General features: G+C 42.1%; 1 protein-coding gene across 2 annotated transcripts in view; it reads left to right on the forward strand.

Annotated features, from left to right (window-relative positions):
- The window catches only part of LOC122795882 (clathrin light chain A-like), a 279023-nt gene that overhangs the window by 83783 nt on the left and 179957 nt on the right, over window positions 1-15283 (forward strand). The window lies entirely within an intron of this gene.

A 15283-nucleotide genomic window follows, 5' to 3' on the forward strand; every position in this document is an offset into this window, starting at 1 on the left:
ATGAGTGATAACCTCCTACCACTTTCTGGTAGCAATGCACATTTCTGGGAGTCTAGTGTGATTGCGGACAAACTGAGCAGGTGCATCCTCCTGCCTCATGAGTGGTCTCTCAGTCCCAAAGTAGTGACAACAGATTTTCTGTTGCTGGGGTCAGCATTGCTGCAATCTATTCATGTCCCCCACCAAACACAAATGCAGCAGCTACTTTTCCCCAATTCCCCCTCAGGCGGAGTCCCGAGGGACGCACTTGGATGCTCTAGTACACAATTGGCCCCCAGGACTGCTTTATGCCTTCCCTCCTTTTCCCCTGATTCCATAATTTCTAAAGAATGCTCTGGTTGAGAAGCAAATTAATCCTTATTGCACCATATTGGCCCCGGCAAGTCTGCTTTCCATTCCTTTGCATTCACCTCATTCATTACCCGTGGACTCTGGATCCAACTCAAGGTTTACTCTTACACCCACAGGGGTTGGTCCATCCAAACCTAATAAGCCTCAAGCTGACAGCTAGGCATCTCCACTTCCAGTAATTGCCAGGCAAAATAACCCTTCTTCCCCTGTACGAAAAATACTTTTGGCTTCACATAAACTGTCCACCAGGAAAATTTGTCATAGAAAATGAAACAAATTTGTGTTTTGGTCTCTTGAGATGGGACTGGCCCCCTTCCTAGCTCCCATAAGTTGTGGAGAATTTATCAACTTTACTCCATTCAGGAGCTTCAGTTTCTACGTTCAGGGTCCATTTAGCAGCTATCTCCAACTTTCGTAATGGTTTCAAAAATTCCTTATTAATATATCACTGTCTCTCTAAAACCTTTTTGAAAGGAGTCATGCATATAAAACTGCCCTTCAAAGAGCCCATTGAACCTTGGAATTTGGTGGTGGTTCTGCAAACTTTGACTCCTCATCCCCTTGAGCCTGCTGCCACTTGCGAAAAAAAATTCTTGTCTTGGAAGACTTTATTCTTGGTAGTCATTACCTCGACAAGGAGAATATCAGAATTGCAGACCTTGTGCGTAAAATGCCCTTGCGTAGTTTTCTACAAAGAGAGAGTATCTTTTCGGACTAACCTCTCTTCTACACAAGGTTGTCTCGGAGTTAAATATCAGTAAATCTATAGACCTACCAGTGTTCTTTCCAAATTTTTCTAATAAAGGAGAATACTGTTTGCATTTAGACAAGTACATTTGTACTTGGACAGGGCTAAGTCTTTCCGTAAATCTGTCCAATTGTTCCTCTCCTTTTCGCGTCTGTATCACATCATCGATTACATGAATATCTAATGCTTACATGAGCATATATTCACGTACTCTAAAATGGTATTGTGGGGGGCTGAGCCCCCCCCCGCTAAACATATATTCCTACTCAGAGTTCGCACTACAGTGAGGAAAGGGCAAAAATTCTCATCTTCACTGTACTGCAAAAAAAAAAAAAATCAAACTTCGAGTACATGAATATTCGCTCATGTGAGTGTTCGATATTCACGCATTTGATGGTGTGATCTAGACCCTCCTTTTCAGGATCCAAGTTAGGAAAATCAGTTTCCAAAGTCACTTGGGCAAAATGGTTGAGAGACTGCATTTCTTTTGTCCATCAACATAACCAGATACATTTAATTACCAAAATTGAAGTGCATTCAACCAGATTGGTTACTACTTCGGTGGCTTTTCATTCAAGAGCTTCTATGGATGACATTTGAGCAGCAGCTACTTGGGCTACCCCTCATACCTTTATTACTCAGTACAAATTGGATTTGGTCTCCAGAGGGAGACATCCTTTGGATCAGTGGTGCTCAGGAATATCCTTCCATAGGGCCTTCTGGGACACAAGGTAGCTAGGGACTCTCTCCCATCTCTCATGAATGAAGATTAACAACATCACATAAAGAAGTTGTTTTTACCGTAATGTTCCATCTGTGTTGTTAATCTTCATACATTCATGACATCCCACCCACCAACCCCCTCCAAAAGACTCCTGGAGGTTCGGATTTGGTCAAATTTACATTTTAGGGCATGTGCTCAGACAAAGCCCACGCTTTATTATCCTCACGGGCAAACTCAATTTGAGGAGATTAGGAGAGTGGCAGTATGAGTTACATTAACTGGAGAGTTTTTGACTGGCGCGAGCTTGTTATATCGGCCGAGTTGGTTCCAAGGACGGAACCAAAACCCATCAGTCATGAATGAATGAAGATCAACAACACAGATGGAACGTTATGGTAAGAACGTAATTTCTTTTTTTATGCTGGCAGAGTGTAGCTTTTATTGTAAAACCATTTAAAATATTGCCGCTTTCGAAGTAAATCTTCAAAAGGCCGTAACATCATGAGAACTTTCTATAAAACAGCTTCTTTTTATTTCAAACAGGATGAATGTAACAATATATAAAAAAAAAAGCCAAAATTAGATATGGAAGTTCCCTCAGGAGAGAGAAGAAAATTCCCCATCTCGCATAGAACTTTTAGATTTATTTGATCGTACCTGTCTTGAACTCAGTTGTCTATGAATAAAAGACAATCAGCGAAAAACGGCAGTTTTAAAAGAGGAAGTAATTTTGGGCAGTACAAGCATTCCTTCAATAATTTGTTTAAACAAGTTACTGCAAGCATGTTGTCAGTTAAAAGGAGAAAGGACAAGAAACTAGAGAGAGAATCATGTATACAATACCAAATATGCGTATCCGAAACTCAAAGCACCTTCACCCACTGAAGAGGTGGTGATTGAACCTACTGAATTTCATTATGAGCGTGTCCATGAAAACAGAGAGGCCCCTTTAGGGCAACAACCCCAGAGACGATCTGCAGAATAGCCAACAAATACGTCACAAACTAATCGGTTCAAGAGGGGAGAGAACAGAACACACTGGTCCAAGAGGAACGCACATTCCACCAGATTCAACAACCAGTGAATTGTGTTGAAATCCCTGCGTCCTCTGGTACGGTGTCTGTTACGCATTTCTATCATTTTAACATCTACAATTATATGGACATTTCAGTACAACCTGAATATCGTGGTTTATTTTTAAAACGCTTCACTTTTATTCCTGCTGGTTGCGCAAGTGTAGAGAGACATTAATTGACTTGAAATTATTTATAAGAAAAATGAATTTAACAATCTTAATGGGGGATGATATGAACAATGAAAATTTGATGCAAAATTTGAAACTGAATTGGGGGGAATTCAGTCAATACATTTGAAAATATTTGAGAGATTGAGATTAGAAAACTTTTTGCAACAAAAAGACAATGTATGTTTTACCACCTTACACGTATTGAAAAACAGCTACTTGAAAACCCCACTAACGGCAACAGCAGCATCCGGTGTATGAAACCAGATAAAGGGGGAGGTCTGGTTATTATGGATTTAATTGACTTATACCAGTAGAATGACCAGTTTATTGATGGATGCCAATGTATACCAACCAGTTTCTCGGAAATGAGATTCCTACTGCATACGGTTCAATTGACCTGTGGTTGGAAGAACTATTATTATTTGAGGACATCTCTCTGGACTTGTGCAACTTTCTTAAGGTGTCCTTTCCAGTTATTCCCAAATTATTTGGTATCCCAAAAACCCATTTAAACGTATTGGATCCACCATTACTATCAATGGTAGCAGCAAGTGGGTCAGTCACTGAGCCTTTTGCAAAATTTGTTGATACCAAATTGAGGTGTCTCTTTAAAGACTTCCCACATGTCTTGAGAGACTCGTGGGATTTAAATTAAGAAACTTACACAGTGGAGAATATAACCTGTCTGTCACCTTGGATGTCAAAAATTTATTAAGTGATCTCGCATGACATACTGATTTATCATGGTTCAAGGACATTACTTTGATTTCTCATTTAGTTACTGACAACATGCTTAGACACCTCCCCGATTTCATGGAAATGGTCTTAACCAACTATTTTCCTGTTTTTTTGATGGAGAATAATTTAAACATATCTCCGGGGTGGCAATGGGTGCAGCTTGCGCCCCCAACCTTCACTAACACTGTTTTATTAAAATGGGAAAAAGATGTGGTATTTAAATTGGACTATTTTCAGTATTTTAAGAGCTGTTGCTGCTTTTTGGATGACATTTTTTATTTGGTCAGGTACTCCACACCAACTAGAGGTGTTCATAACAGAACTGGAGAAATCAACAGACTTTTAGATTTTCATCCCACATCGAAGAGCATAAGATGCACTTTTGATGTTGAACTTGTTAAGAATAGTTATGGCACATTATACATCTATATATATTAAACCCACACACTGTAATTCATTTCTGCATTTCAGGAGTTGCCATCCTTTTCACCAAAAGAAAGGTATTCTAAAAAGTCAATTTGCATGAATTTCTAGGTTAACATCAAGCAATGGAGAGTGCTCCAGACAGTTTGAGTGATTAAAAAATACGTTTTTTTGGATCATGGATACCCTGTAGAGTTGGTTGAGAAGATCAAAGAAGAAATCTGGGCAGATAGAACTGAGAAGTACACTCCAATTATACATCATGGTTTATGCACCTATGGAACCAACAGAGGAGAACGAGGGAATACAAGCAGTCAGAATTTCATCATTCATTACTCCTCGGATGCAGCAGACATCAGGAATATATTAAAAAAACTGGCCACTAGTACAGAATGAAAGCAACTTCAGAGGTCAGTTTCATGGCATGCCCTCTTGTACCTATAAGAATTGTCCAAACTTCAAGACAGTTCTATTGAGACCAGATAAAAAGTCATGTACTGGAAGTTTTGAGACATTGAAATGTGGCTGGTGCAACGTATGTATATAGGAAATAACTACAGCAGTACACTTACATGGCTTACTAGAGGCATATATTTTTGCTATACATCTAAAGTTGTTTACCTTGCCCAGTGTCAGTCATGCACAGGCTTTTATTTAGGCAAGACCAACAATTCACTTTTAACATATTCATCAGCATTTGTTTAGCATTAAAAAATGCAACAAAAGTGCCCTAGCAAGGCATAAAATATCCTGTGAAAATTTTCTATATTTAGATTTTCCATTCTGGAAAGGATTACAGATGAAAACAACAAAGGGAACTGGCAGAATTTATTATTGCACAAAGAATTATGTTGGCAGTTACGTTTGGATACCACTAGTGTACCTGGTTTAAATGAAGTAGTATCCATTACTAGGGAACTGAAATGTAAGGTTTGAGTTTTGACTGCATATTTTAAAGTTAATTTTAAAGTTATGTTTTCCGCACCCTATTTACTTTGAGTATTCAGTAGCAGAATGCTATCTTTACTTTCAGAGTGGATCTTTTAAGACTTTTTGCTTGACTTGTTGACTGGTTTTCAGTGTTGAAGTCTCACTATTGTTTTTAAACAGCACAGGTTACTGTGAAATTGCATGGGTCACTTTAAGAATTTTGGCTTTTTTTGATATTGTATACTTCCTGTTTGTTACATATTTCTTGTTTGATACAAAAAATGGGGCTTTTATAGTGTTCTCACGATGTTACAGCCTTTTTAGGTCTTTTTATTTCTTTTTGAAGATGTCTACAATAAGTTAGAGGAAAGTGCTAATGTTTAAAATGGCTTTACAATAAAAGTTCTGTGAACCGTTTGGCTGTCCTGATTGTTTTGGTTTTTGGATTTACTTGGTTTGATCTGCAGTGGCTGCTTTTGCTGTTTGGTTTATACCTACAAAACCAAATGAGCTGCGGTATGATCTGTCATATGTTTATATAAAGCGTTTCTAGAATGTTTACAGTAGATATCACTAAGGTGTAATGCAGTTCTCTTTTTAGGTCTGTCCTACATAGAAGGCACTACACTGGCATACAGCCAAATAAATCCACTCAGTGGTGCATGTACAAATGTCTGATATTAAAAACTGTAGAAGTGTTAGCTGAAGTAAACGACTTGGTTGCAACCACTGTCTTACAATAAGTAGAATTACCACAGAATGTACAGCCAAAAAGCCTTCATATTTTAGTCTCTTAAAAAATCCTGTTGCCCTTTTTAAATCCAGAGAGATGTTGACCCAAAGTCCTACTCCTGCGGTATCAAAAATGACAGTTACTATCTAGATATTGATTACAAAAAGGGTCAGCTTTTAAAATACACATATATTTGTTAATAATGGCCTTGAATTTGAAAAGGTTAGTTCCAAAGGTGTTAATTAAATAGAGGCTAGCCAAATTGTTATTACTGTGATACTTGCTAACTGTATCATTCAAATTATTTAATAAAGATACCCTGGAACATTTAGTAGCAAGATCATAATCCTATTTTACCACCGTGCTATGGTAACTTGTTCGCAAATATCTCTGCTTCATGTTTTGGGCTTCCTGCTGAAAAATTGCTTCCGTACTACATAAATGCTTCAGTTGCAAAAATTTAAGGATATTCTCATCATTTTTTTGACTGCAACTCTCCACTTGTAATGGCAAGTTCTTCGTAATCCTTTTGTTTATAAGCAGTGCAATATAGGACATTCTTAGAACGGTAGACACATGCTGGTCAAACATTGGGTCACTGTCCACATAAGTTTCCAAATCCCAAAGAACTGGATCATCTCTTAGGGGCATATTGTCAATGTGATAATTTTCTGAAATAGATGACTTCCCAAAGGATACAGTAATGCATTTTTGGTATTTAGTTTCAGACCATGATTTTGACACCAGTAATTTAATTGAGACTAACTTTCCTGCAGGATGGCAAAGTCATTTGGGGATTCAGTGGCTGCTCCTAGCTTGCACTCATCTGCAAACGTAGTTAACCAGAGACCTTTGGTATTAACTTTTACTTCAGAAAAGTAGATGCCAAACAGCAGAGGTCCCAGTATGGATCCCTAATGCTCCACTGGTGACTGGCCTCTTTGTGGAGGAAACTTTCCCTTTTTCCAGTGTTTGGAGGTTCCTTATGTCCTCATTGATTAATTCCATGGCAAGCCCTTCCACAGCTTTGACTGGTCAAACTTAAGGGTCTGTAATTGCCTGGGTCTGTGGAAGGACCTGCTTTATGCAGGGGAGTAAATATAACTGTTCTCCATTCACTTGGTACAAAGCCTGTATGGAAGCTGAGATTGACCAGTGTTATTGGATATGGCCAAGTCGTGCTTCATGCTGTTTAAGATGCATCTAGGGATATTGTCAGGACCTATTGATGCAGTATTTTTAGCTTTTGATGACTCTCAGGATTTGGCGTTGTGTGAAAGCTGGAGGTGAGCCAGTTTCAGGTATAAGCTTGAGGGGGGCATATGGAGGGGGAGAGGGGATAAAGTTGGAGCTAAATTTATCGGCCAGTAGGTTAGCTATATCTTCAGCCTCAGTGTAGGAAACCTCATTCACAATCATCTCAGTGCATTGCTGTGTTATCTTTGGCTTGGGTAGCTCTTCTAGCTTCATACTTGGCTTTCATGGATTTTATTAAGCTCCTGAGTTGTTTATTTCAGTGACAAGGGCTGTAACATTCTGGGACTTACTCTTACTTTTAATAAAAATTATTTTCTTTTTTTTTTAATATTGATATTATGGTTCCACCATGTGGGCTTGTTTTCTGATGTTTGCCCTGCACTTGTCCCTGTGGGGTACTGCTACATCTGTGCATCTGTTTACATGCTTGTATAGTGTGGTGATGTATATTTTTTGTGTATTTAGTGGAGCTAACTGGGTTTGGTGGGGATTTTAATCTTACCAGTGTATCACTTAGGAGTAAGAAGTTTGTCTTGAAATTTCTAAAGGTACCTTGGGTGGAGGAGATCTCTGATTTCAGTTTTATTTTGTAGGAGACTGCTTTATGGTCCGCCCTAACAAGTGATGACGATACGAAAGTTATAGAAAAAATGCTACTAATATTAGAACAAGACCAAGATTTTATTCCTCCTAGTGGGTACTCTAGTTGTTCCAGGACATTTGTATTTACAATGTCAAGGAATATTTGTGTTTGTGTACTAGTGGTGGTGTAGGTTCCCCAGTCTATAGTTGGATAGTTTAGATCACTTAAGAAAACTATTTTGTGTTTAATACTGATTATCTCTAGTTACTGTAAATAGGTGGTGTGGGTTTCTTTTATCAGAGAGGGAGTTCTGTAGTTAGCTAATGTATATGGTATGTGACCTTTCTGATGGTTATTTGGACATGAAGAAACACGAGTGCATCATGCTTCTTTACCAGCCTTGTTTCGAGTGTCTTTTGAATGTAGGCTGATGCACCTTCACCTTTAACACCCCTCCTGCACAGTAGCTGGTCTAAATGTGTGGAAGGCGTTATAGCCCTGCACATATAGGGTCCTTTCCACTATTTTAAACAGTGTCTCAGTCACTACACAGACGTCAATGTCTTCCAGGACACTGACTTCGCTTGTAATAGAAACTGTAGAGGGGACAGATGCAGGTCATCCCTGGCAAAGCAGTGTGGTCTGATCACATCCTCCCAGGTTGACAAGTAGTGGAACCCTCTTGGACCCACTTTGAATGACACCAAAAACTTAAGCCAATTATTGAAGTCTTATCTTTTGCACATATCACAGTACCTTCCTTGGAGAAGGTAAAATGCTGCTTAGTGCTGGGTTCATACTTTCCTTGGACACAGTCTGAGAGCTCCATCGTATTTTCCTTCATACAATTCAGGGAGGTGCACCTAAAGTAAGTATGAACTATGACAGAGTCGTGTTGGTACTTGTTCAAGGACTTGATTGCTTGCATGATCTGATGGATTCTGGCACCAGACAAGCAACTAGCTGTCGCTGTTTCCTTGCTCAGCCTAGCAAGAGGCACACCTGTATGTCCTACAGTGGAGTTCCTTATAACAAGAATGGCTGGGAGGATGCCTGAATTACGGGCTGAGCATATGTGATTTTTGGGATTCCTTGTGCTGTGTGAGGAGGTAAGCTTATAGGTTCATGGGTGTTTACTAGGCTAATGACCATGGGGCCTTTTGAAGCTTAGCCATGCATCCCGAATATCTGACAGGTTCTGGTACCCTTAAGTGCAAGCAGAGGATTAGGAGATGAACCATTTACATGTTGTCTGTGTCCATTAGAGATGTAGGTGCCAAACCAGGGATGAATTTCCTTCTCATCCAGTTGTCCAAGTTGCACTAGAATTTGGTTAGGGGGGAGCTCTGCTTCCCATGGATGGGGTAGCCTGTTCTATAGACTGAGTAGTCTCTGGGATACATACCTGTCTCTCCAGAAATTCCTGTTTATATCACAGGCAAGGTTTAAGTGTTTAGAATGGGTAATTCTGGTGCTGTTTGTTTTGTGGATATGCAGGAGGCCTATCAGAGTGGGATTTCACAATGCCCTGTATGCCAGGCATAGATCTTCTCTCAATAGTCTGTAGGAGACAGAATGCAGGGATCGTGCCTTTATGCGATCTGCATAGGACATTTTACTTGCATCTTGTATTCTTAGAGAGGAACCTCTGTGGACATTCCAATTGTTGACTATGCGTGGCTATGTACATTCCAAAGTGGGCATTGTACTCCATGACAGATGTCCTTTTATTCCCATGTAGCAGTATTCATACTGTGAGATTTCCAGCCCTCAGGTGACCCGACTTCAGCTCCTATACAAAAGCTTAAGCCTGGCTGCCTTAGGTGCATGGGACATCACACGTAGGGCTATATAAACCTTGGAGTATAAATGTGACATCTGCACACACAGACCTCGTAACTTTTCAGCCACAGAAGACTATTACTTTGACCGCTTCGCTCCTACGTCCAAGGGCATCAAAAGGTAAATACCCTGTTGGGGTTTTTGCCTTTTCGTACTTTCTTAAGCTTTAATTTGGTTGCTGTAGTTGTTTTTCTCTAGCCAATGTCAGAGAAAGAGTAAATTTAGTTGCAGGCACCAGATTCCGCACAAAGACTCCCACGACCGCTGTGTCTTTTGCTTAGGTAAGGAGCATGACCACAAAGCCTGCTCTATTTGCCAATCCTTCGTACCCAAGACCTTACTCAGCTTCTGTCCATATTAAATCTCTTTATAGAAAACCAAAGGCTTAAACGCCTTGCGCTTAGGATGGATCCCGAGTTGGCCGCCCAAGCCGAACAACTGCTGAAGAAGGCAGAGGTTAGCAGGCCTTCTCCGGATTCTGCTCCACTTTCGGGTGTCCCGCTGACTACCATTCTAGGGGCCGAGAGACGCCCTGTTACTCCGGTTCAGACGGCTCCTCTAGAAGAGGCCGTGCCAGTACCCACGGACAGCATGTCAGCTGAGTTGACTCAGACGTCTGTCATACCCAGAGTTGAGGGGGCACCACCACTGGACCGGCCAACCGAGACCTCTCCTACACCTGCCCAGGCCTCTGTTTCCTTACCCACCCAGACGCACACTCCTTCTAAAAGGAAGCAGAAAACTAAATAGTTCAGCCCAACGCCTCCGGCAGCACCAGACTGGGAGTCCTTCATTTGCTCCTTGATGCAGGCCTTTATGGCTCTTAGGCCTACAGGCCCTACTCCCACCGAAATCCATGTACTGAGTCCTATGCCGGCTTCTGCCACCTCCCTGCCTTTTAGCATCTACTCAGCAAACAGTTACCCAGGAAGACCCAGAACAGTCTTATTCCTCCTCTGAGGAATCTATGTTTCACAGATTGCCTCTCCCATAGACTATTACTCACCTGCAGAGGACTCTATTGAAGGGAACTCCTCACCTGAGGACTTATCATTTGGGGAGACTATCTCAAAAAGGAAAGAGTATTTCAATTGGGATACTTCTTTAATCTCTAAAACCCAGAAAAGATACTTTGAGCTTCTACAGCTTGACTCCACTTCACCTTCAGCCATCCCTACAGTACTCCCAGCTTTCTTGGATGCCTTTACTTTGATTTTCAAGAACCCAGACTCTCAACCTCCTGTCCTTAAGAGGCCGGACAGGTTTTACAAAGTCCTTGATGACTACAAGTTCCTCATAAAACCACCTTTGGCGGACCCAGCTATTATTGCAGTATCCCCAGACAGACAGTCTAGACAATTGCCTTCTGCTTCCCTACTGCCATCCGTTAAAGACAGTAAAACCAATGACAAGAAGGGGAAAAAGGGTATATACACCTCCTCTACCCTGGCTTTCAGGGCTATAAACTACCAGACTCTCATGGTGAAGTATGCCCTAGACCTAGTCTCTCAGGCCTCCACCTTGTTGACTGCCACTCCAGACTGTCCAGCCAAATCTGACATTTCCTCCAAATTGTCACTAGCCACCCAGATAGCCAGACACTCTATCCACTGCAGCTATGATGCTGCAGAAGCAGTTGATGGATCTGCTGCCACTGCTTCCACTTTGTGCAGATACTCCTGGCTCAGATTACAATCTCTGCCAGATGACTTTAAAGCCAAGACCATGGATGCCCCTCTGAATAACAACCTTCTATTTGGCAAAATAAAAACTTGCAAGAAAAAAGCGAGGAACTGCAGGACATTAAGCACTTGCTGGTGTCTCCAGTGCCCAGATATTACAGGAACTACCCAGCCAAAACATCCTTTGTTAGAAGGGCCACTTCCACATCTCGCCCCTCTACTGCCAGACCACATAGGGGATCTCTGAGATGACCTTATCCCAGACCCCTTCAACCACAACCCCCCAACAAACAGCCCTTTCCAGATAGAGGGGGACCTTCCTCTCTGTGACTGCTTTGCCCAAGTGTCCCTGTCCGCCTTACCCAATGCCTCCCCTTTGGGGAAAACCATAGCTACAGATCGGTGGGTACTTTCCATCATCCAAAAAGAATACTTTCTTTCCTGGAAAGAAAAACCGACACCAATAAAAATTCCTTTTCCTCACAAAAATCAACTCCTTCTACTTCCTCCCATCCTGCAGGAACTACTCTCCCAAGGAACAATAGAACCTGTTCCTTCCGGTCAGGAGGGACTAGGCTTCTGCTCCCGCCTCTTAGTCCCAAAAAAGGATGGCCCCTGGGGACCTATCCTGGACCTCACGTAGCTAAACCTGTTCCTACATGTTCCCTCCTTCAAAATGCTCTCCCTTCATACTCTTTTACCCCATCATTCCACCTCAAGTTTTCTTGGTTACCCTGGACCTAAAGGATGCATACCTGCACATCCCAGTCAAACTCTCCCACAGGAGGTTCCTGTGCTTCTCTGGGCCCTCTTCTCTTTTTCAATTTACTGCATTGCTTTTTGGCTTGTCCATGGCACCCAAAATCTTTACAAAGTGCTTGGCCCCTGACATCACCCACTGCAGAACCAAGGGAATTCAAATCTACCCTTACTTGGACAACATTCATATTTTAGCAGAATCACAGTCCTCCCTTCGGGAAAATCTCCAATTCACCATGTCCCTTCTAAACAACCTGTTTCACTCAACCTCCAAAAATCCTCTCTCCTCCTACAACAGGACAAGGTTTTCCTAGGGTACAGAATCAGAACAGATCTAATGAGATCTGCCTTACCTCCAGACAAGGTACAATCCCTCTCCTCTCGTTTTCTAAGTCTATTGACAGAATCACATCTATCTACAAGACAGTTTCTCCAAACTATAGGCCTCATGGCTGCAACCATTTCCATGCTCCCTGTAGCATGGATGCATACGAGGAAATTCCAATGGTACTTGGACTGTTCGGTCCCAGAGCCAACAACCTCTGGACAAACTCATCCCCCTTCTGCCCTGTCTAAAATTAGAGCTGAAGTGGTGGATTCAACAGTTTCCAACAACCATGGAATTCCTCTTCAACTTCATCCCACTTCCCAGTCTATGTACACAGATTCGTCAGACCTAGGATGGGGAGCAACCCTGCAGGGCTACAGGGTATAACAGTGTTGGACCCCTGACCTGCAAAAACAGCACATCATTGTCAGGGAGATGACTGCTGCCCTAACTCTAAAAGTTTTCCTTCCCATGCTGCAACCAGGAATACTCCACATTGAGACAGACAACACAACTGTCATGTGGTACCTAAACCAACAAGGAAGGGACAAAGGCATACCAGCTATGTCAGATTGCCCTGCTAATCTGGAAAATGGCAGCAAAACACAACTTCTTCCTGAAAGCTTCATACATCCCCTGTCAGGCAAACAAGCAAGCGGACTTGCTCAGCAGAGCCACATCTCTGCAACACGAATGGATGTTTCACAGGGATACTTTCCTACAAACAGTCCACCAGTGGGGCACACCACAACTGGATCTGTTTGCCTCCCCCAGAATAGACAACTGAAAAAAATTTGCAGCAGGATCCACTCGCCACTAGCTTGGAGAGTGGATGCCTCCAGTTTTTCATGATAGGGAATGTACCTATACACCTTCCCGCCCTTCCCTCAAATTCAGAGAGTCCTTCTGAAAATCAAGAAGGAACAACCAAAAATCTTGCTGGTGACTCCCTATTGGCCAAGGCAACACTGGTTCCCCCTTCTGTTTTCACTAGCCAAGGGCAATCACTGCAAGTTACCCCACCAGGTGGACCTACTAACTCAGCAACAGGGATCCATCCTGCACCCACAACTGTCTTTACTACAACAAACTCTGTGGGTGATCAACTTTTGATCCCTTTTAGACAACATTCCTTCTCCCTGGGATCCCAACTTCGTGCTAGAAAAGATTACCCCCCCCCCCCCTTTTGAGCCAACCAGCACAGCATCTCTTCAAATGTGCACATGGAAAACCATCCTTTTAGTATCCATTGCCTTTGCTAGAAGAGTGTCTGAATTACAGGCCCTGATGGCTTGCCCTCCTTATACCACCTTCCACAATGACAGGATTTTTGTACGCACTTTTAACCCCTCCTTTCTGCCCAAAGTAGTTAATGAGCTTTCCTTAAACCAGTCCATTCACCTACCCACCTTTTTCCCCTCTCCTACTAACTCCGCAGAGAGGATTCTGTATTCCCTAGATGTACATAGGCAACTGAGATTCTACTTGGACAAAACCAAGTCTTTCAGAAAATCTGACCAACTGTTCATTTCTTTCCATCCCAGGGCCTTGGGTAAGGCAGTCTCCAAACAAACTATTTCCTCCTGGATCAGAAAATCCATCCATTTCTGCTACTCCCATCATCGCAAACCATTGCCTCAAGGAGTGCGAGCGCATTCTACCAGAGGCATGGCTACCGCTAAGGCCTTCATGAAATGACTGGACACAGCTTCCATCATGGAGGCAGCCACCTGGTCCACAGTCTATACTTTAACCAAGCACTACAAGATGGACCAGGTCTCTAGGGCAGGATTTGCCAGGACAATCTTGCAAGAATTCCTAGAATCCTCTACATCCGCCATCTCCCAACATTCCTCCTAGCTGTGGTACTCTCCCACAGTATGAATACTGCAACATGGGAATAGAAGGGCATAGAGTAGTTGTGTAAAATCTTAACATAGTCATAGATGTCCTTCTCTTCCACATTGCAGTATTCCTTCCCACCCTCCATCCCCCTGATAGCCTCTATCTTTAGGGTATACCCTCTCTGAAGGCCACTCATTGCAGCCCTGCAAGGACACTTGCTTTTCCCTGGCCTTTACAGTCTCTTCTCTGGCCTTCAAGTTCTGAGGTCTGTGCGTGCCAATGTCACATTTATTCTCCAAAGTTTATGGCCCTACATGTGAAGTCCCACGCACCTATGGCAGCCAGGCTTAAGCTTTTGGGGTCTATATCATTTCATTGAAAACTCATTTCATTGAAGCTTAATTCATTGAAACGTTCACTGAAAGCTCACTTCACTGAAAACCCAATTCACTGAAAGCTCACTTCACTGAAAACCCATTTCACTGAAAGATCACTTCACTGAAAACCCATTTCACTGAAACTCATTTCGTTGAAAGGTATATATGGCCTATTCCCCACTGTTGTGTGATCCTGGATTTAGTGTATAAAGTAAGGGGGGTGTGGAGGGCACAACCCTCCCCATACTGGTTATATGTTGTCTTCTGGAAGAATGTTTTCATTACATTTGTAAGTATCCATCTATATGCTTTAAAATATTTACAATATGTGGGGGGCTATGGCCCCCACACCCCCGTTACTTTATATACTAACTCCAGGATCGCACAACAGTGGGGAAAAGGCCATATATACCTTTCAACAAAATGAGTTTCAGTGAAATGGTTTTCAGTGAAGTGAGCTTTCAGTGAATATGTGTCAATGAATTAAGCTTCAATGAAATGAGTTTTCAATGAAATGATATAGACCCAAGCTTTTGTATAGGAGCTGACGTCTGGTTGCTTGAGGGCTGGAAATCCCACAGTATGAATACTGCAACATGGAAGAGAAGGACATCTATGGTTGTGGTAAGATTTTACACAACTGTTCTTTCTGATGAATGTCGAATACAGTGGAACAATAACTTTCTTGGACATGCCATACCTTTGTATAAGTTGCGC

Source organism: Protopterus annectens, chromosome 2.part2, assembly GCF_019279795.1.
Source record: "Protopterus annectens isolate FY-2018-M chromosome 2.part2, PAN1.0, whole genome shotgun sequence".
NCBI lineage: Eukaryota > Metazoa > Chordata > Ceratodontiformes > Protopteridae > Protopterus > Protopterus annectens.